Source organism: Pongo abelii, chromosome 3 (assembly GCF_028885655.2).
Source record: "Pongo abelii isolate AG06213 chromosome 3, NHGRI_mPonAbe1-v2.0_pri, whole genome shotgun sequence".
Classification (NCBI taxonomy): Eukaryota; Metazoa; Chordata; class Mammalia; order Primates; family Hominidae; genus Pongo; species Pongo abelii.
The window spans coordinates 175,240,075-175,264,173 of record NC_071988.2 but is presented as its reverse complement, the minus strand read 5'-3'; the positions used below and the strand labels follow the sequence as shown (position 1 = coordinate 175,264,173).

The window sequence follows — 24,099 nt, the reverse complement described above, 5'->3', positions numbered from 1 at the left end:
CAGGCCGAGGCGGGCAGATCACAAGGTCAAGAGATGGAGACCATCCTAGCCAACATGGTGGAACCTTGTCTCTACTAAAAATACAAAAATGAGCTGGGCATGGTGGTGCATGCCTGTAGTCCCAGCTACTCGAGAGGCTGAGGTTGCAGTGAGCTGAGATTGCGCCTCTGCACTCCAGCCTGGCGACAAGAGCAAGACCCCGTCTCAAAAAAAAAAAAAAAAAGAAAGAAAAAGAAAACAAAGTCAAACACTATACTGGGAATGAATTTCTCCAATTTGAAGAAAACCAAGGACCATGAATCATTAGGGTACACTGAAAAAAAAAAGAGTTTTAAAAAACATTTTCTTTTTATTCCATGCAGATAGATAAAACGAATATCATGCCTTTAATCTTTTCCACATAGTCTCCATTTATTAGGCTCCCACTCCTACTCCAAGTAACTTGAGGTCTATTATTTAGTTAGAAATTGAACTTGAAGGCCAAGCACGGTGACTCATGCCTGTAATCCCAGAACTTTGAGAGGCCAAGGCAGGCAGATCGCATGATCCCAGGAGCTAGAGACCAGCCTGGGCAACATGGCAAAACCCCATCTCAACAAATACAAAAAAACTTAGCCAAGCGTGATGGCGTGAGCCTGTAGTCCCCGCTACTCAGGAAGCTGAGCTGTGAGGGTGTGAGGACTGCTTGAGCCTGGGAGCTTCAGGCTGCAGTGAACTGTGATAACCCCATTGCACTCCAGCCTGGGTGACAGAGTGAGACCCTGTTTCAAAAAAAAAAAAAAAAAAAGAAATTGAATTTGAAAATCCAAAAAAATCTTTTATATAAATTCTCTCTGCAAATTTTATTCCACTTCTGACTAAAGTCTTTTCAAAATACCTGACTTATTTCACTAAGTCAATAATAAATTTGTCACTTCTTATTAATAAGTAAAGTACTTTACAAGGAATTGCATAGTTACATATTATGTTCTCAAAGAAGAAAAAAATCTGTTAGCCTGCTGCCAATTTTAGCTATGTTTTATATCTTTTTCTCTTTTTTTTTTTTTTTCTTGAGACAGTGTCTCACTCTGGCACCCAGGCTGGAGTGCAGTGTCACGATCATGACTCCCTGGAACCTTTGCCTCCCAGGCTCAAGCCATCTTCCAACCTCCACCTCGCAGTAGCTGGGACTACAGGTGTGCACCACCACAATCAGCTATTTTAAAATTTTTTTCTAGAGATGGAGTTTCACCATGTTGCCCAGGCTGGTCTTGAACCCTTAGGCTCAAGCAATCTTCCGACCTCGGCCTCCCAACATGCTGGGATCACAGGTGTGCACCCTGGTACTCAGCCTGTTTTATATATCTTAAAAGTCATCAGTTTAAACTTTTTACTCAGCTTAGAAAGTAGATAAGTTATATGTGGAAATGGATTAAATAATACCAGCATAAGGAGACTACAGATATTGAATGTTGATTGGCATGTGGGTAGGCCTACACATCAAAAAGGACTGGTTAATTTCAGAGTGTTGGCTTCTTTTCTCAATTTTATTAATCTCACCTGGGTCTACAAGTAAACAAATAACCACAGGGAATTCCGAATACCAAATTCTCCACATCTTTTGCTATAAACTAGTTAGAAATTACAGATTCATGTGATTAGGTAAGGGCCTTCTTAAAAAATATTCCACTCCTCCCTCACTCTTGAATTATAAACATTTAGAAAATAATTAATAACTGGATGGGTTTAATTTCTGTTGGCTGATTATAAAAAACTAACTGTTTACGGCTGGGCGTGGTGGCTCACACCTGTAATCCCAGCACTTTGGGAGGCCGAGGCGGGCGGATCACGAGGACAGGAGATCGAGACCGTCCTGGCTAACATGGTGAAACCCCGTCTCTACTGAAAATATAAAAACAAAATTAGCTGGGTGTGGTGGCGGGCACCTGTAGTCCCAGCTACTTGGGAGGCTGAGGTGGGAGAATGGCATGAACCCAGGAGGTGGAGCTTGCAGTGAGCCGAGATTGCGCCACTGCACTCCAGCCTGGGTGACAGAGCGAGACTCCATCTCAAAAGAAAAACTAAACTGCCCCCACCCCCCGCAAAAAACAACAACAAAAAACTAACTGTTCACAATATGATCTAGTTATATGTAAAGAGTGGATAATATTTAGATACCCTTTTTTTGCTTAAAATTCAGAAATACTATCTTCAAAAAGTTGGTAGGTTTACCCTTGCTTTGGGAAATCTTTTACTTCTCAGTACGCATAAAGGGACCGTTGCAAGCTTTCCTTTAACAGTTCTCCAGTCACTGATTCTAATCCATAGCATGATCAAGATCTATAGATAATGCCAGGCAGACATCACTACAAACCAGTTATACCTCTCCTTGCGAGTAATTATCTTCCTAATTAAAAAAAAAAATTGCTGTATGATATATATGTATGTATGTATGTATGTGTGTGTGTATGTGTGTGTGTGTGTGTGTGTGTGTGTATATATATATATATATATGATGGAGTTTCACTCTTCTTGGCCAGGCTGGAGTGCAATGGCACAATCTTGGCTCACTGTAACCTCCGTCTCCCAGGTTCGAGCGATTCTCCTGCCTCAGCCTCCGGATTAGCTGGGATTACAGGCACCCACCACCACATCTGACGAATTTTTTGTATTTTTAGTAGAGATGGGGTTTCGCCATGTTGGCCAGGCTGGTCTCGAACTCCTGACCTCAAGCAATCCACCCACCTCAGCCTCCCAAAGTGCTGGGATCACAGACGTGAGCCACCACACCCGGCCGGAGTCTAGTTCTTTTAAAAAGAGTTCTCATTTATAAAATAAGGTCATAATTTAAAAGTTAATATTAGCCTGACCAACATGGGGAAACCCTGTCTCTACTAAAAATACAAAAATTAGCCAGTCATGGTGGCGCACACCTATAATCCCAGCTACTCGAGAGGCTGAGGCACGAGAATCACTTGAACCTGGGAGGTGGAGGTTGCAATGAGTTGAGATCGCACCACTGCACTCCAGCCTGGGCAACAGGGTGAGATTCTATCTCAAAATAAAAAAAATAAATAAATAAAAGAAGTTAATATTCCACCCTGAAGGACCTACCTGAACTAATTAAAATATATACATAACATTTAAATTTAGAAGTAAATAATTTTTTCCAATTAAAAAAACACACATATTTTAGCATAACATTTTTCCATTAAAAGTGTTTTTAAAATAACCAGACAGGTAGACATTATCCAAAAAGTTACTAATTATATAAAAGCCAATAATTAAAGGACATTTTATATATATATATATATACACATATATACACACACACATACACATATATATATACTTTTATTTTTTATTTTTTGAGATGGGCTGGTTCTGTTTTTTTTTTTTTTTTTTTTTTTGAGACAGGGGCTGGAATGCAGTGGCCCGAACTTGGCTCACTGCAACCTTTGCCTTCCGGGCTCAAGCAATCCTCCCACCTCAGCCTCCCAAGTAGCTGGAACCACAGACACATGCTACCACACCTGGCTAATTTTTGTATTTTTTTGTAGAGATGGAACTTTGTCGTGTTGCCCAGGCTGGTCTTGAACTCCTGGGCTCAAGCAATTCGTGCACCTGGGCTTCCTAGAGTGCTGGGATTGCAGGCATGAGCCACCACACCCAGCCAGGATATATACCTTAATTATATTAATTAAGAGTCTTTCAGGTACTATACATCTGTTTGGAATTATTTACAACTTCAAAGCATTTGAAAGAGAGCTCATTCAGAAATTCCTTAATTATGAAAATAATCTTACATTTTCAAATGTGAAGCATGGAATTCATGATTTGTCATTTTAAATATCTTGGTAATAGAGGGAGGGACAATCCAAAATGTGTTATTAAAGGAAAAGCTTCTGCTAATTATCCTAAGTACTGAAATAATTTGGTTCAACTCAATAGTGAAGGATTCTTGGCTCACTGCATAGTTCTTAAAATCCCAACCACTGGAAACAAACAATGAAAGCAACTCTTGTGGGGCTGCCCATGCTATCAGCTTTTCATCTATACAACTGCACTACTGCCATAGTTCCTAACCTACACCTTGGAAATAAACCAAATGTAGTCCTCATGTGATAAAAGCTGAGATTTCTAGTCACCATATATAAACTATCTGAAACAGTAGTTATCAAACTTTAGCATATAGTGGAACCCAAAGGGCTTTTTAAAGCACAGGTTGCTGGGCTCTACCTCCTGAGTTTCTGAATAGCACATCTGGGGTGGGGCCCAATAATGTGCATTTCTAGTATGTTCCCAGGTGATGCTGCTAGTTGGGGACACCACACTTCTGAGAATTAGTGAACTAAACAAGAATCTATTTTCTTACAGTAACAAACCCAACTAAAACACACAGGATATTTATATATAGAAAAATATTATCTAGTTCACAAGCAAAGATGAATTACTACTAAATACTGTAGCCCGAAGTAGAAAACATCTTAATGTTTGTCTTTAAAAGAAATACGAAAGTCCACATTTATAAAAATAGAGAAGTGATAGTCTATATTTTTAAAAAGGCATGGGCTGGGTGCAGTGGCTCACACCACTAATCCCAGCACTTTGAGAGGCCAAGGCAGGTGGATCACTTGAGGTCAGGTGTTTGAGACCAGCCTGACCAACATGGTGAAACCCCGTCACTACTAAAAATACAAAAATTAGCTGGGTGTGGTGGCGTACGCCTGTAATCCCAGCTACTCAGGAGACTGAGGCAGGAGAATCGCTTGAACCCAGGAGGCAGAGGTTGCAGTGAGCCAAGATCGCACCACTGCACTCCAGCCTGGGAGAAAAAGCGAGACTTCATCTAAAATGAAAATAAATAAATAAATAAATAAAAAGGTATTTACCATAATATTCTTTTAAAGAGCAAAGTCTTCAACATTCTATAATGCAATTGATAATGGCAGGAGGCAGAAAAATGCCTAGGCAGATAGAGGCGGGTCCCCGGTGAAACCCCACCTCCAAGCCGAAGACAGTTTAAAGCCTGAAAGCCAAACTACAAATTAAATCCACGGACTAGATTGAGAACCTGTCTTCCCATTTGGTGGTTTTCCTCTGATCCCTACCCTTCACCTATTTTACACATACCTACCCTTTCCTAATTGGTTTTCTATATTGCTGTGCTCACCTTTGAGTGGTACCTTTAGTCTTTCTTTGCATACTCACAAACCAATCAGTATGTACTCCTCTACTCCATGCCCATAAAAGCCCCAGATTCAGCCATACTGGGAGAGAAATCATCGGACTATGGGGTAGGGGACCATCCCCTGAGTCCCCTCTCCACTGAGACCTGTTCTGTCACTCAATGAAATTCTTCTCTGTCCATCCTTACCCTTCAACTGTCAGCATATTCTTGTTCTTCTTGGAAGCAGAGTAAGAGCTCGGGAACCGCCAATGGCAGTACAAGCTGAAACACAGGTGGGCTAAGTGGGCAGGGTACCTCCAGCAGCAGGCCTGGGGCTGAGCAAGGCCCAGGTGGGGGCTAGTGGGGTGCTGCTGGCTGTAGAGGTCTCCAGTTGGCAAAGTGGCTGAGAAAAATCTTGTGTCACAATTATATACTGTAACAAATCCACTTCCAAATTTCACTAAAGCAAATAATAATTTTTAAAAACTCAGTAACCCAGAACAAAACTGCAGCTGCAACGATAGTAACTACTTATAATTAGTAAAAACAGGATTTCATCTTTATTTATTTTTTTGAGACAGGGTCTTACTCTGTTGTTCAGGCTGGAATGCAGTGGCATGATCATGGCTCACTACCCCCTTGAAATGCAGGGTTCAGGCAATCCTCCTACCTGAGCCTCCTGAGTAGCTGGGACTACAGGCATGCACCACTATGCCTAATTTTTTATTTTTATTGTACAGACAAGGTCTCACTATGTTGCCCAGGCTAGTCTCAAACTCCTGGGCTCAGGTGATCCTCCTGCCTTGTCCTCCCAAAGTGTTGGAATTACAGGCATGAGCCACCACACCCAGCCTAGGATTTCATCTTTAGATCTGAGGAACTGACACAATGCTTCTCTTTAAATGCATTCCAGGTCACCTATACAGATAATCAGGATTGAGAAACATAATGCCAATGTTTTCTAAAGGGCTAATTCATTGCCTGGAGGAACTAACTATTCATAAGACACAGAATGATTGATTCAAGCTGGCTGCATTGGAATTCTGATTTACTCTTTTTTAGAAATTAAAAAAATGTCGAAGCATTAAGGGAAGAATATAGAGATGTTCACAGATGGGAAAGAATGCCAAGGAACAGAGAAGGAGAAAGAGATAATAGCAAAAGCAACTAGATCAGCCTACTGCTTTATCAAAATTCGTGTACTATGTTGTGGAAAAAAACAGGTTATATTTCCATTCTGCTTTAAAAAGAAAAAAAAAGCCATATAATTTATTTCTTTATTTGGGTTTTTTGTTTCCTTGTTTTGCTTTGTGACAGGGTCTCATTCTGTCACCCAGGCTGGAGTGCAGTGGTGTGATCAGGATCTCCCAGACGCAAGCGATCTTCCTGCCTCAGCCTCCTGAGTAGCTACGACTACAGGTAGGCACCACCATGTCAGCTAATTTTTTTATTTTTCATTTTTTTGCAGAGATGGGGTCTCACCATGTTGTCCAGGCTGGTCTCCAATTCCTGAGCTCCAGCAATCTTCCTGCCTTGGCTTCCCAAGTGTTGGGATTACAGGTATGAGTGACTGAGCCTGGCCTTGTTTATGTTAAAATTTAAAATTTGTATCTTCTAATAAAGGTAATATTCCATTTAAAAATTAATCATAAGGAAACAATAAACACTGTAAAGATATATTTATACATAAAGATGGGAGCAATCTACTTGTCTCAACAATAGAGAAATGTTCATATTTCATGGCATAAATATGTCATAATTACACAACTAATGGAAGTGTTTTCAAAGTATTTTTAATGAAAAATTCCCATGGGATACAACTGAGTTTTTTAAAAGCTAGAAGGAAAACTATAATACATTGAGAGCCTATCTATGACCAAAAAAACAACAAACAAACAAAAACCACTACAAGAAAATGCACTAAATCTAAGCAATGCTTATCTCTGTGTTGTGAAACATACTTTTAAGTTTTCTATATAATTAGCATACATAACTAGTATTTTAAAAATTATTTTCCTGTTATATGAATATATTCTCAAAAGATTAAAATGTGAGCATTCTTGTTTTAAAAGACTCAAAGCAAAATCCTCATTTGCCTTTCCACTTCTGCACCATCCCTACAACCTCCTCCCCAGAGTGACCCCTGTAAAGCCCAGTGTGCATCCTTCTTATCTTATTTCTTTGCTTTACATCTAGATATAGATCAATATGGATAACACTAAAAACATATAGGGGATTATCCTTTACGTAATGTCTTATGCCTTGCTATTTTCAGAGAAATTTCCACATCTGCATATATAGTTAGGTCTACTTTGATTTCCTTTTTGTTGCTGTTGTTGTTGAGATAGAGTCTTGCTCTGTCGCCCAAGCTGGAGTGCAGTGTTGTGATCTCGGCTCACTGCAACCTCTGCCTCCCGGGTTCAAGCGATTCTCCTGCCTCAGCCTCCCGAGTAGCTGGGATTACAGGGGCAAGCCACCACGCCTGGCTAATTTTTGTATTTTTAGCAGAGACGGGCTTTCACGATGTTGGTCAGGTTGGTCTCAAACTCCTGACCTCGTGATCCAGTCTCCCACTGTTGCTCAGGCTGGAATGCACTAGTGCAATCATAGCTCATTGTAGCCTCAAAACTCCTGGGCTCAAGTGATCCTCCTGCTCCAGCCTCCTGAGTAGCTAGGACTACAGGTGTGCACCATCATACCCGGCTAATTAAAATTTTTTTTTTTGTAGAGACAAGGTCTCACTATGTTGCCCAGGCTGCTCTCGAACTCCTGGCCTCACGCAATCCTCCTGCCACAGTCTCCCAAAGTCCTGGGATAACAGGCGTGAACCACCAAGCCTGGACTCATTCATTAAAAAAAACAAAAACAAAAACAAACCAAACACTTTTATGTTTTAGAACAGTTTTAGGTTCAAAGTACAACTGAATGAAAGGTATAGAGATTTCCCATATATGACCTAATTCCACATATGTACAGCCTCCTCTGCTATCAAAATCCCACACAAGATGGTACATTTGCTACAATCAGTGAAACTACACTGACATCATTATCATCCGAAGTCCACTGTCTACGTGAGTTCAAAGTCTTTTGCTCAGTGGTTGTGGGAAACAACTCTCCCTGCCCTCTGGATTCTAAACTACATAGCTACAATGAGGCAAACAGCCCAAATTACTGCTGGCATCCACCTTGTCATCATGAAGAAAGCCAACCTGAAGACATGACCATCACACAAAAGGCAAAGCCAAGATAAATGCAGAGAAATGCAGTCAGAGTCTTAAATGATGTCTGAAGCATGCTCTACCATTTTTTCTTTTCTTTTTTTTTTTTTTGAGACAGGGTCTCACTCTGTCACCCAGGCTAGAGTGCAGTGGCATGATCGTGGCTCACTGCAACCTCAACCTCCCAAACTCAAGCAATCCTCCCACCTCAGCCTCCTGAGCAGCTGGGAAAACAAGTATGCACCACCACACTGGACTAATTTTTGTATTTTTCATAGAGGCAGTGTTTTACCATGCTGCCCAGGCTGGTCTTCAACCCCTGGAGTCAAGCAATCTTCTTACATTGGCCTCCCAAAGTGTTGAGATTACAGGCATGAGCCACTGTGTCTGGACCATACTCTACTTTTGAAAAATTTGAACTTAAACGAGTCATTAAATCAATCTCCCCTCTATCTTTTAAGCAAAGTAAACCTGGATTTTCTGCCTTTAACACAGTAAATATTTTAACTGTTACAATGCACAAAGCTTTAATAATAATCTCTTTCATATAGTGCTGGCCAACTATGAAGGCTGTGAAAAATTTTGGGAGATATCAAATTTAAAACATCCCATTCCTCTATTTTGGGACATACAACAAAGTGTCCAAGAATAAGAGTGGCTGGAATAAAGTAATGCATGCCAGGAAAGCTATTCATTCAATAAGCATTTATAAAGTACCCACTACATATACAGTTACAGTATTATGGCTTAGATCTTTTCACAAAATATAGCTGGGTAATGAACAATTTAAGGTATTGCTTTGCATGTAGTGAGTACTGGATGTTTGTTGAATATTTTTGGATTAACTTATTTTTCATTACATGCTGTAAGACAGTAGTCATTAAAAGAAAACACTCTGTGAAGCTAGCAAGAATACAGCATATTAATGTTCCACTTAACCAGAGGGTTAAATTTCCAGCAATCCAACCCTGAGGAACACATTAAGAACCTGGAAATAAGAAATGTAGTCCAAAAATCCTAAATAATGGACATAGAAAGAGTATGAAAATCCCATCAAGTAAGAAACATAAAGGACAAGTGAAGCCACTTAATAAGTACATGCTGAGACACACATAAAATAATGCCTGCTAAAGATAGGACCACAATCAATTACAATGTGAAAAAACGAACTGTCAGGCAGAGTCAGAGCCTAACAAGTGACTAGTACCTCAACTAGATATAATAAGACTAAAGTAATAAAAGTAGAAATAGGCCGTGCATAGTGGCTCACACCTGTAATCCCAACACTTTGGGAGGCCAAGGTGGGAAGATCAGTTGAGGCCAGGAGTTCGAGACCAGCCTGGCCAGGAGAGCAAGACCCTATCTCTGACAAAAAAAAAAAATAAAAATAAAAAATAAAAAATAAAAATTAGCTGGGCATGGTGGCATGCACCTGTAGTCCTAGCTACTCAAGAGGGTGAGGAATGAGGATCACTGGAGCCACAAAAGTCAAGGCTACAGTGAGCCATAATCGCACCACTACACTCCAGCCTGGGCAACAGAGTGAGGCCCTGGCTCTTAAAAAAAAACAAAACAAAACAAAAAAAAAACCAGAAGTAGAAATGGAAATATGGAAGAAAAAAAGCAGGCAGATTTTAAAAGGAACCATTTTTAACTTCTAGGAAGGATTAAAAATATTAAAAAGTAGTTAAGAGATATGAAAGATCCAACAGAAGCCTAACGGTGTCAGGACAATGAATTTAGTTGTGGCTACAGTCAAAGGCTTACGTAGAATCCAGTTAGAAATCATTCAGCTATTTTGAGAGTCAAAGACATGCAAAATCCAACTGATGCCATGAAGGAAGTTACATACAAACTTATGAATGTTTACAGACTGTTTAGACCTGAGAAATGGGTTCTCCTATAACAAATCCAGAGATGAGGGCTAAGTTGCAGAGGCCACTAATTGTCTACCAATATCCATTCTTTCTTAGTAACAGGACCTCAGACAATAGGCCTAGCTAAAAACAAAAACAACAAGAAACTGTATTTCCCTAACTACTTCAAATCAGGTGTAGCCATATGACTAAGTTTTGTCCAATAAAATGGGATCAGATGTTGGAAGCGGATGTGCCCTTTACCCTTCCCTCTCTCCTTCGTGCTACCTCTGTAATAAGGACATGATGGTGAGTGCTTCAGGAGTCACAACAGCAGTCTGCTAGGGAGGGCAAGTAATCTTTGTCTCTTTTTTAGTCTAGAGTTCTTCCAGTCCACTGACTGCAATTTCAGCTTCCTGTCCCTTATCCCAACCAAGGCCTGGAGAAATGGACAGAAAGAGAGAGGAGGTAAACGAGACAGGAAATACACTTAACAAGTATTGTTGTTAAGATGCCTCAGTGTTCTCTGGGCCTAGAAGATATTTAAGCTAAATCCTTTTATGTCACACTTCTGGGTTCTTTGTGGGTGTCCCTGTTGGACACTCCCCAGTTGCAATCCACATGATGTAGAAAACATATTCTATTTTTCTGGCTGCTACCCACCATTCCACCTCTCACCATCCGGCTTCTTTGTTTGCCCCCAATCTCCTTCCAGCCTGGGTTTTCAGAGATTCATAGTACACAGACTCTCCGTTAGGTTTCAATGCCCTTCTCTGGGACAGAATTTAACGCAGCTCGAGGTGAGCTCTTGTTCTCTCACTTTTGTGTGTGGGTCACATGCAGTCCATGGAAATATTCATATACTCAACAAATTTCAGGCTTGCTGGCTAAGGTCCTACTTTTACATATTATAAAAACTGAAAGAACCTCCCAACAGATCTACATAGATGCTAAAGATCAGCAAAATTATTTTCACATATGGAATTGCTTTTTTCCTATTTTTTTTCCAAGAGCATTGAGAAAGAACAGGCCTAAAAGTTAGCCTATTCAGTAGTCTCCATCATGTCACTAAAGTTGTCTAGGCTGAAAGTTTCTCATACTTGATTCAGTTTTACTCCTGGCATTTCTGAATGCTTATGAGAATTAAGATTGCCCACCACTGAAATTTCTAATGAAAATATTGTTTAATTACTATTTTAAATGTTTTAATGTAATGTTATTCAGTTCCTTTAATTTTATTAGAAGGCATCGATCTAAAATAAAACAAATTATTTGCTAAGAAACACCAGTTAAGAGTTTAAACTCCAATTTCTACTTAAATAGAATTAACTTAAAGATTTAAATTTCTATTTAGATCAGGTTAAAATAAACTTCCCATTAAATTTATGAAGTCTGAGAAATATTCAGTGATTAGAGTACCTGACCATAAAGGCTTTTATCTTTTTAAGAGAATAATGCTCTTACTTTTCTACTTCTGCCTCTTACAGTAGAATGGTTCAAGAGGACTTGGATTTCAAAAAATTAAAACGGCAAACTAATGCCTTCCCTTCCATAGGCTATATAGCTAAAGAAGAGCGAAGAAAGCAAGCGAACACATTCTAATGGCAAACTAGCTCAAGAGTTGTGAGCAACCCACCAAACAAAGATTGATGGTAAACCAAAGTGTTAGAGGTTATCTGAAAGGTGAATGCATATAGCTTTAAAAAATAACAATTAATATAATTTAAAACTGAGATTGCTTTGTTTTGGATCTAAAGTTAAACTTTTTTTTTCAAAAAGAGTTATCGTGTACAAAAGTTATGGTTAAGTAAATATAAATACTGAGGAACCTGAACAAGGCCCTGTATCTGAATGTGATGAAATACAGGCCTGGATGTTTAAACCATGCCCTTGAGTCAAGTAAGAGCTAGACTTTAAATGAAAAGAAGCACCCTCCTAACAAGCTTATTTTTATGAAACTTCTCTAAGTATATAGCCTGGTGTGGTGGTGTGCACCTGCAGTCCCAGCCACTTAGGAGGCTAAGGAGCGCTTAAGGCCAGGAGTTCTAGGCTGTTGTGTGCTACACTGATCAGGTGTCTACACTAAGTTTGGCACCAATATGGTGACCTCCTGGGAGTGGGGACCACTGGATTGCCTAAGCAGGGGTGAACCAGCCCTGGTAGGAAACGGAACAGGTAAAAACTCCCATGCTGATCAGTAGTGGGATCATGGCCATGAATAGCTACTGCATTACAGCCTGGGAAACACAGCAAGATTCTATCTCTTAAAAGAAAATTATATATATATATATGTTTGTTTATTTTATATATATAGCAGCCAGAGATGTTAGGAATATTGAAATTTTAAAATTTATAAAATATCGATATGCTTTGGGGGCAGCAAAACAGCCCAAACAAATTGAAATTAAGGCTATTCCAGGAAAGAATATATATAACTTTGACACTCTGCCACTACCTGGTAGCAGCACCAAAATTGTACGCCCGGTTTTTTGTAGAATAAATCTTTTCAAGGTTGTTTGATTTGGGGGGAGTATATTTTTGAAGAATGGCTGCCACAAACCTGTTATCTCATATGAAACACTGAGTGTTTGGGAATGGGAATTCTATAGCTGTAGGGTCAGCCTTCTCAGGTTCATCTACCAAATAGCTTCAACAGCAAAGGAGAATCATTGCTGGAGGAAGGTTTGGAAGCCCAGCCCAAAGCTACCTACCACAAAAGCAAAACAGACAATAAATATAAAAATAAATCTCTGGCCGGGTGCAGTGGCTCACGCCTGTAATCCCAGCACTTTGGGAGGCCGAGGCGGGTGGATCACAAGGTCAGGAGATCGAGACCATCCTGGCTAACACGTTGAAACCCCGTCTCTACCAAAAATACAAAAAATTAGCCGGGTGTGGTGACAGGCGCCTGTAGTCCCAGCTACTTGGGAGGCTGCGGCAGGAGAATGGCGTGAACCCAGGAGGCGGAGCTTGCAGTGAGCCAAGATCGTACCACTGTACTCCAGCCTGGGCAACAGAGTGACACTCTACCTTAAAAAAAAAAAAAAAACAACTCTGATGTCTTAAGTTATACCACACAAATTCATATAAGCTTCAGAGTTGTAATATTATACTTTTCAGCATTATTTAAAATAACTTACCAATAAAAATATCTTAGTTTATTTACCTTATTCCCCCCCACAATCTTTGAGTCATTTAATTTCAACAATTATATATCTAATTCTGGATTATCCAGGTCAATAGAGAAGTAATAAGACAATTCAATTTAGAAAAAGTGACTTTTAAGTGCACAGAGATATAATTTGGCAGATCCTGTTAGTTGCCTCTCCAAAGCCAGCCCTTCTTTGTTAACAGAACTACAATTTCTGTTCAGACTGAGGTGGTAATGTGCTCAGAGGATGGTCCCTTCCCAGAGCATGAATTTTTTTCACTTAGATCCTTTCAGTGTGAGCAAGTAATTCAGATCTGGCCAATAAGACATAAAAGAAAGCCTACTTGGGACAGGAGGCATTCTGGGATATTTCTCCTGGATAAAGAGAGATGTCTAAGAAGACAGTTCATCTTTCTTTCTGCTTTGACGTTGTCATGGTAGGACATAGTAGCTGCAGTAACTACTTGCATGTAAAAAGGAAAATCCAAAAAATGCCAAAAAAAAAAAAAAAAAAAAAAAAAATCCAGTCCAGACCTCCGATATCAACGTGTGGTGGGATTAACCAATCCTGAAAAATGCTACCTCCAAATTTGTTACATAAGATAATCAACTCCTATTATTTAAGCCAACTTTGATCTACTTTTCTGTTATTTGTGGCTAAAAATATCCTGATTCATGCATATAAAAGAGAAAAAAAATTATATAAAAATGTCCACAGTAATTAGTTTTGAATGACAGAATAACAGACCATTTAATTTTCTTTATTCTTTTCATCTACAGTGAATAACTTTTTTTTGGTGTGGGGGGATAGGGTCGTGCTTTGTTGCCCAGACTGAAATATGTGGAACAATCATAGCTCACTGTAGCCTCAATCTCTGGGGCCCAAGCCATCCTCCTGCCTCAGCCTCCTGAGTAGCTGGGACTACAGGTGTGTGCCATGACACCTGGCTTTTTTTTTTTTGAGATGGAGTCTTGCTCTGTTGCACAGGCTGGAGTACAGTGGTGTGCTCTTGGCTCACTGCAACCTCTGCTTCCCAGGTTCAAGCGATTCTCCTGCCTCAGCCTCCTGAGTAGCTGGGATTACAGGCACACATCACCATGCCCAGCTAATTTTTGTATTTTCAGTAGAGACGGGGTTTCACCACGTTGGTCAGACTGGTTTCAAATTCCTGACCTCATGATCCACCCATCTCAGCCTCCCAAAGTGTTGGGATTACAGGCGTGAGCCACCACACCTGGCTAATTTTTCTTATTTATTTATTTTGCAGAGATGAGGCTTGCTATCACCGTCAAGCTGGTCTCAAACTCCTGGCCTTAAGCCATCCTCATCTTGGCCTCTCAGAGCACTGGATTACAGGTGTGAGCCACTGTTCCTGGCCTTTTAGAATGGCTCTGTCCAGTTCAGACTTACTTAAAAAATGGAAATATCAATACTTTAAAATAGAATATGTAGCTTTTGTGGTTTTTTTTTTTTTTTTTTCCTTTTCTTCTTCTTCTTTTTTTTTTTTTTTTTGAGACAGAGTCTCGCTCTGTCGCCCAGGCTGGAGTGCGGTGGCAGGATCTCGGCTCACTGCAAGCTCCGCCTCCTGGGTTCACGCCATTCTCCTGCCTCAGCCTTCCGAGTAGCTAGGACTACAGGCGCTCGCCACCATGCCCAGCTAGTTTTTTTTGTACTTTTAGTAGAGACGGGGTTTCACCGTGTTAGCCAGGATGGTCTCAATCTCCTGACCTCGTGATCCACCCACCCAGGCCTCCCAAAGTGCTGGGATTACAGACGTGAGCCACCACGCGCAGCCCGCTTTTGTGGTTTCAAAAGTTCTCACTTGCTAATGTCATGTTAGAGATACAAATATAAAGTATGCTAAATCGGTGGAGAGAACAGATGTTTAATCTATAGACACTTATACATACACTAAGAAAGCTGACTACTCTACTGAAGTCCCTTATAAGAAGAGAGTTGTTAAGGATAAGGAATACGGATTGGGCTCTTTCAGAGACTCCATACAGGTATATTTAATTAGCAAAGGAGTCAAAAAACACCAGTTGTTATCAACAGCACTTTGCACATGTTGGGATATGATTTGCCAACTGGTGAGACTATTCCAGGTATGAACACAGAATATACGTCAGCTCTGGGGAGAAAAAGTAGTCTAGGACAGTAAATAGTCTTATTTGCTAAAACGAACCCATAAACTTAGGCAGCATTTCTCCAAAGTGTATTCCATGGATCACCAATCCCTCATAAAAATGGGTTGAATGAGATTCACAATGCATGCTGGCATATTAAAGCTTTAGAAAAGTCAAACTAGTTTATCTTTGTCAACCCACGATTGCTCAAATTCCTTTGATTATAGAACCCCCTTTTATGTAACACTTATATATCCATTCCACAGAATTACTTTGGGTAATGCTGAGCTCAGGCCCAGCAAAATATAATTCAGGTAAGGTAGTAGAAAAAAGAGTTGAAAATTCACATTTAATTATTCCTATATAATATGTATTTCTGAAGCTGAGTTCTAGAAAAAAAATCAAGATTACTAAAATAACTATTTAATGGAAACCACCTTTTCTGCTGTATGTGTAGACTGGGAGTCAAAGAAAAGGTATGGGCCAGGGAGTAAGACTACTGGACCCAGTACACAATAGCTGGGACAGAAACAAGGCTGTGATATATTGATTTATGCATTCACTCAAAATTTATCATGTTTCTATATGTTTCAGTGTGTCTCAGAGACTGCATTCCACGTGGGAGATAGAAAATGATTAAGATATAGACCCTGCCTTCAAAGAAAGTCTGCCACAGAAACAAGGCACATAAGGACTTCATTTGAGAAAAGATATATATAAAAGACAGTCACAGCACAAAAAAGTATTATACTCTGCTAAGGAGGAAGGGATTAAAAAACTTCCAAGTAAAAAGAACAAGGCACATACAACTATAATTAGTCCATTATAGACAAAGAAAAAGAAAAAAGCCAGGCACAGCATGTAAATGGCCGAAGTTAAATTTGAATCTAGAGAGTCTAGGTTTAGAGTCTACTCCCTTAAATCACTGCGCTATAGTGCCCTTCACCCTTCAATTCTCTTATGACTCCCACAGATCTTTCCAGCACCAACTTATACATCTCCTTAACTATAAAGCCTTTTCGGAAGCAGAACTGACTTTCACCCTCTTTTGTACTATCATTATTTTTCAGCATTGCATATATCACATCATATTGCAATGATTTGTTGACATGGCCATCTCTTCATTACAGTGAGAGGTTCTAGAGAGCAGAAACTACCTAATTCGTTCTTATGTCCCTCTCATCAATCACAATGCCTGCCATAGCAAGCATTCACTAAACATTTACAGAACTGAATAAACTTCAGTAGAGATGCCTATTTTTATTCAAAAACATTTCAAGTTGTCTACACAGCCCAATAGTGGACCTACTCTCGATGCACTCAGTTTTAGCTATAAAGAATTCTATATACTCACTTCTAAAAATTGGTAAAAAAACAAAACAAAACAAAACAAATACTTAAGTTGTCCTAAGAATATCTGTTACTGTCTTCCCTAAACCAATACACAATATCTAAAATTCAGCTTAGTATGGATTTCAAAATGTAATTCTTATCATAAGCCAATCCCTAAAAAATATGTCCCCAAACTACCTTCCAGTGGCAATAAGTGGGGTATAAACCAGAACTTGGATGAAGAACGAAGGAAGAGGTCAGCAGGGGAAAAAAACAAAGTAAAGATTTTGATTTTCATAATTCTGACCCATTAACTTTAAATAAAACTCAGTCAAAAACCACTACATAGACTTGCTGCCATATTAATAAAATTCTCCAAATTAGTATAAGGTTTTTGTTAAGAATAATTTCATACCCTTTATTTCCTTTAATTTTCATTCACTTGTCAAATATTTGAATCTACCACATGCCAAAAACGGGGCTAGGTACTGATACAAGTTGACTAAGACATGGGGTTGAGTAGGCCAACAACTGTAGCATAGTCCAGTAGATTAGAGTTATGCTCGGGGTACCACAGCACCAGAGAAAAGGAATACGTAAGTCAGAACAGGAAGTGTGGAAGGGACGGACAGGGGTACAAACACAAAAATAAATTTTGGAAATTCTATTCTTTTTGGAAAAAGACTAAAAAGTGTGTATTTCAAGTCAGTAGTGGTCAGTTACCTCCTGTACTGCCAGGTGACTCTAGGGGAATAGCAGGTTAGACATAATAGTTACAACATTCCTCTTTCCTGGCTGTGTGCACATCACAGGACCCCACGCTATGTCCACTAACACAAGCCAAGTAAAATGGAGGAAGTCATTCCCTTGAAGTTGAATTGTTCTTTCATTCTTAAGACCAAGTTATTTGGGAGGGGCAAACAAGAGAACCAGAAGATGATGGGAAGAACCTATCCTTACACATTTTTACCTTGCTTTTCCTTACAAAAAATATTCAGAAAGACCACAAACACACTCACTCCTTCTCTCTTTCAAGTGTGTGTGCGCACACACCCACAAACACACATTCACATACACAGTGACTAAATCATTACCACACAGGGGAAAATCAACAAGTTCCAGCTAAAATTCTAGAAATAGCTATCAAGACGAAAAAGTCATCTCTTGACTTTCAATAATTTCTATATATTCTTCAGCATACAGAGAAATGTCATTTTACTTGGAAGTTTCTACAACATAATTAATCTTTATAATTATTATCTGTCGAGCCAAAATAGCTGCTTCACTATCATCCAAACACTAAAAAAATTTACATATATTTCAGGAGAACTAGCAGATTAGAACATGCACTACCACTTTCATCACTTCCACATAAAGCTTTTCTTGCCCATTAAAATTATTAATTTATGTTTAAAGTCTTAAGAAATGCATCTGTGTCACAGCTAGAGAGGTTAGTTTAACAATTATTTTTCCAAGCCAATACAAAGATTTATTTCAGCTTTGCAGAAATAAATTACTACACCTCAAATTATTTTCAGCAAAATTCAATCACATATACAGGGAAGGAAAATTTTTTGCTTAATATCAGAATATAACAGCTACTTTCTAAGCTTACATATAATCTAATTGTTTTAAGCAATGAGGTAAGCAAAAGAATATAAAAACATTCTGACAGGAAAACTTCCAGCTTCCTCTGCTTGGTGTACATGTACACAACAAAATTCAACCAAACACTAAAACACCCCATATTATGGCCTCCATTTGATTTCCAACCTTATTTTCCCATTACTACATAACACAAAATTGCATATCCTTTCCAAGCTGGTCACCAACTATCCACTAAATGTAATCTGCTTTAAAGTTTTGTTTATCTGTGGTTACAAACAAGGATTATGGAGTAAGAATGCCTGGATTTGAATCTTGCTTCATCATTTACTAATACTGTCACCTTGGGCAAGTTATTCAATCTCTTAGTGCCTCCATTTTCTCTTACATAAAATAGAGTTAGTAGCAATACCTACTTCATGCAAGTGTAAGAATCAAAGGATATAAAACATGCAAAAGCTCTTAAAACTGTACCTAAATGCTCAATAAATATTCCTTCTGTTTTCCCTTGGGAATTTCCTCCATCCATCTAAACCTACCCAATTTTCAGCTCAAAATAATCATTTCTTTTTTATTTTATTATTATTACTTTAAGTTTTAGGGTACATGTGCACAATGTGCAGGTTAGTTACATAAAATAATCATTTCTAAGAAGTCTCCCATAGCTATATAAATGTATAAAAATCCTGCCATCCTTTAAATTTGTATAACAATTAGGACCCATAGCAAAGACAGTATTTGGCACTGAGTATACATTAAACATTACACAGTTAAATAACTTTTTCCAATAAGTTAATTAACTATATCAGGAATTTATTTTGCCTTACGAATTAAAGTGTAAATTCTCTGGATGTGAACCTCATATTCTATTATTTTTATATTGCCCAAAAAACTTAGCACAGCACATGCACAGAACAGCCACACAGAAAATAACCGCCAAAGTTAACACAACCAATGGGCAGTTGCTGGTTTGCTTGCTATCTTAGAAGATGTTAAAGAGAAACATTAATTATAACCATGAGGCTTATAGACTGTATTTAATAATGATCAACACATACAACCTAAAGGCAAGAGAAAAAAATGTTTCCTGATTTTTCAGATTATAAGAATGTCTGTTCTCAAGGGACAAGAACATTCCTGCACATAATTAGAATCACTGGCAGAAGAGAATGATGAAAAAAAAAAATTAAAGAGTCTCCCCCAACCCCCATCTGGAAGTAATTAACAAGAAACTCAAGGGAAGTTAACATTATAATTTGGCAATATGTAGAATAAGCTGATCTTTACTATAACCTCAAGTTTGGAACCTAGTTCAATCCAACATGAACTGAGTGGCTTCTATCTTTATGTGAATTCCACCATCTCTCGAAGCATTTTTCATCTCTAATGCTCATTCAGGCAGTTTGGCATGTATTACTTTTCACTCATTTTACTCTTTCAAGTGTATATATCTCGTCTTCAGCACAGGTTACAAGTTCCTTCTTATAAAGTCTGGACCCTGACCTCTACTTTTATGAACTACCTTCAGTATCTGGTAAAATGTTTTACACACAACAGACCCTCAAATATTTGTTCTAACTAAATGAATAAGCTTACGGTATATATTCCTGAGTGAATACTGATTTAGCTGATCTGTGGCCACCATATACTGAGTGCCTAAAGTACCAGGCATCTTACACATACCACTTAATCCTCACTACAACCCCCTTGAAGTAGGTGTAAGCTTTCTTTCACAAACTAGGAAACCAAGGATATAAAGGCTTAAGATATTTTTCTAATATTGTACAGCTGGTCAAGAAGTGAAGCTGTGATTTCCATCCATGTCTGCTTTCTAACTACTTCTCTTTACATGAAGCCATATTGCTTCTCTAAAATGATAAGTGATCTTCAGAATGATGGCTGAGGGGCACAGTGTGATACTCTCATGACTTCTCCATATCCAGTGAAAGATTAAAGTAGGTTTTGGTCTGCGAAATGGCATTGAGGTCATTTTATTTGAGTTAAAAAATATAGTTATCTATAGCAAATGCCAAGGGCTATCAACCTTTTACAAATGACTTATCAAAACCTTGCTCTTCATTTATTTCTGGACTGCTTAGAACAGGAGGTATAGGATCTACCTATGTGTTAGCCTCTGATGTGACTTCGACTTATGAGCAGGTGTGTCAGATTAAGCTTTGATCTCCAGTATGTGAGAGTGGAGAAAGAGGGCCATGTCACAAAATACACTGGATGCCAATTCTCTCATTCAGAATTAATAAACACTGACATTAAGCTCAATTTTTTAAAAGTTAGATTCACTGTACTAACAAGAATTCCTTGCTTAATTCTATTAAGATTTGGCAAGCTTCCCCACTTTCTAAGTAGAAATTATGTGAAATCCAGAAGTAAAGAAATAAAAACCATATATTTGACCTTTTCCCTCAAATGCAAAGAATTTCTCTGAAGTCAACCAAGAAATGCTGAATCAGCCCCCATTATGCCTAGTTTTAGGAAGAAATGATTGTCTAGTAAGAAGGTAAGTACTTGAGGCTCAATAATTATTTGTTGAATAAATAAAACACAGTTCTTGTCCTCAAGTAACTTAGAGACTAGTTGAGATAAGATGGCAGATTTAACATAACTACATAGGTAATCACACTAAATGTAAACGGTCTAGACACCCTAATTAAAAGGCAGAAATTGTCAGATTATACAAAAAAAGCAAGTCCCAACTATATGTAAGAAGCTTACTCTAAATATGAAAATACAAAAAGATTAAAAGTAAACAGAAAAAGATATGCCATGCTACTATTAAAAAAAAAAAAAAAAAAGATTTCCTATAGAAAGAGTTACTCAAAAGAAAGAGTTCCTATATAACACCAGAACAAAGAATATTACCTGGAGTAAATAAGTCATTTTATAATGATAAATACTTCAAGGGCACATAATCCTTAATGTCTATGCATTCAATAAAAGAGCTTAATACCCAAATGTTCATCAATAAACTGTTGTACATTCATACACTGAAATTCCACTCAGCAACAGAAATGAATGAATACATAAAGCAACATGGGTAAATCTTAAAATAATTTTACTGAGTAAAAGAAGCTGGAGGTGGGGGAAAGTACATACTATGGTATGATGCCATCTATATAAAATTCTAGGAAATACAAACTAATGAATAGTGGCAGAAAGCAAAGCAACAGTTTCCTGGGGATAGGGGGAGGGGAGCAGTGTAGGGAAGGAAGAGAATGATTTTACGAAGGGGAATTAAAAAAACTTTTAGGGTTGATTGGTATGTTCGGTTACCTTGATTGTGGTGATAGTTTCGTGGACACATACATATGCCAAAGGTTATAAAAGAATACACTTTAAATATGAGCAGGTTTTTGTATGTCATTTATTTCTCATTAAAGCTGCTTTTAAAAAACAAAGAAGATATATACATGTAAAAAATTAAAAAAAAAAAAAATCCTATGATATCCTCTAAGATGGCCTGAACGATCCCTCTTTGTGCAGGCATACCTCATTTTTATTGTGCTTTGCTTTACTGCACTTCAGATAGTGTGTTTTCTACAAATTAAGTTTGTGGCTACCTTGAGTCAAGCAAGTCTATTGGTGTCATTTTTCCAATGGCATGTGCTCACTTCTGGTCTCTGTGTAATTCTTGCATTATTTTAAACTTTTTCATTATTATTATATCTGTCATGGTGATCTGTGATCTTGATGTTACTATTGTAATTGTTTTGGGGTGTCACAAACCATGCCCACATAAGACAGTGAACTTAATATATGCTGTGTGTATTCTGACTGCTCCAGTGACTCACCATTCCCCCATCTCTCACCCTCCCTTGGCCTTCCCTATTCCTTGAGACACAACAATATTGAAATTAGGCCAATTAATAACCCTACAGTGGCCTCTAAGCATTCAAATGAAAAAAGGTCACACATCTCTCACTTTCAATCAAAAGCCAGAAATGATTAAGCTTAGTTAGGAAGATACAGTCAAAAGCCAAAACAGGCGGAAAGCTAGGCCTCTTGTGCCAAAGAGCCAAGTTGTGAGTGCAAAGGAAAAGTTCTTGAAAGAAATTAAAAGTGCTAATCTAGTAAACACGCAAATGATGAGAAAGCAAAACAGCCTTATTGCTGAGATAAGGTTTTAGTGGTCTGGGTAGAGGATCAAGCCAACCACAACGTTCCCTTAAGCCAAAGCCTAATCCAGAGCAAAACCTCAACTCCCTTCAATTCTCTGTAGGCTGAGAAGTGAGGAAGCTGCACAGAAAAAGTTGGAAGCTAGCAGAGGTTGACTCATAAGGTTTAAGGAAAGAGGCCATCTCCATAACGTAAGTGCAAGATGAGGCTGCAAGTACTATGAAGTGAAGCAAGTTATCCAGAAGACCTAGCCAAGCTACACTAAACAAAAAATTTTCAGGGTAGACAAAACAGCCTTCTGTTGGGAAAAGATGTCATCTAGGACTTTATAGCTAGAGAGGAGAAGTCCATGCCTGGCTTTAAAGTTTCAAAGGCCAGGGTGACACTCTTATAAGAGGCTAATGCAGCTGGTGACTTTAGTTGAAGCCAATGCTCAATGAAAACCCTAGGGCCCTTAAGAATTATTCTAAATCTACTCTGCCTGTGCCCTATAAGTGGAATAACAAAGCTCAGATGACGGCATATCTATTTACAGCATGGTTTACTGGGTATTTCAAGCCAACCGTTGAGACTTGCTGCTCAGAAAAAAGATTTCTTTCAATATATTACTGCCCAATGACAATGTACCTAGTCCCCCAAGAACTCTGAGGAAGATATACAAGGAGATTAACGTTTTCATGCCTAATAACACAATATCCATTCTGCAGCCTGTGGATCAAGGAGTAATTTCAACTTTCAAGTTTTATTATTTAAGAAAAACATTCAGTAAGGCTATAACTGCCACAGTGACTCCTCTGATGGATGTGAGCAAAGTAAACTGAAAACCTTCTGGGAAGGATTCACCATTCTAGATGCCATTAAGAGTATCTGTGGCCAGGCATGGTGGCTCCCGCCTGTAATCCCAGCACTTTGGGAGGCTGAGGTGGGCAGATCACTTAAGTCAAAAGTTCAAGGCCAGCCTGGCCAACATCGTGAAACCCTGTCTCTACTAAAAATACAAAAGTTAGCCAGGCGTGATGGTGCATGCCCATAATCCCAGCTACTCAGGAGGCTGAGACCAGAGAATCACCTGAACCCGGAAGGCAGAGGTTGCAGTGAGCTAGGATCGCGCCACTGCACTCCAGCCTGGATGACAGAGTGAGACTCCATCTCGAAAAACAAAACAAAACAAAACAAAACATTTGTGATTAAGGGGAGGAGGTCAAAACATCAACATTAATAGTAATTTGGAAGAAGTTGATTCCAGCCCCCGTGTATGACTTTGAGGGGTTCAAGACTCCAGTGGAAGAAGTAACTTGATGTGGTGGAAATGGCAAGAATAAGAATGAGAAGAAGCAGAGAATAAAGATGTGACTGAATTGCTGCAATCTTATGATAATACTTAGATGGATGAAAAATTGCTTCTTTTTTTGAGATGGAGTCCGGCTCTGTTACCCAGGCTAGAGCGCAGTGGTGTGATCTCAGCTCACTGCAACCTCCACCTCCTAGGTTCAAGTGATTATCCTGTCTCAGCCTCCTGAGTAGCTC

General features: G+C 38.8%; 1 protein-coding gene across 5 annotated transcripts in view; it reads right to left on the bottom strand.

The window, feature by feature from the left end:
* MND1 (meiotic nuclear divisions 1) overlaps positions 1-24,099 on the bottom strand; it is a 72,476-nt gene that overhangs the window by 22,766 nt on the left and 25,611 nt on the right. The gene's annotated exons all lie outside the window — the stretch shown is intronic.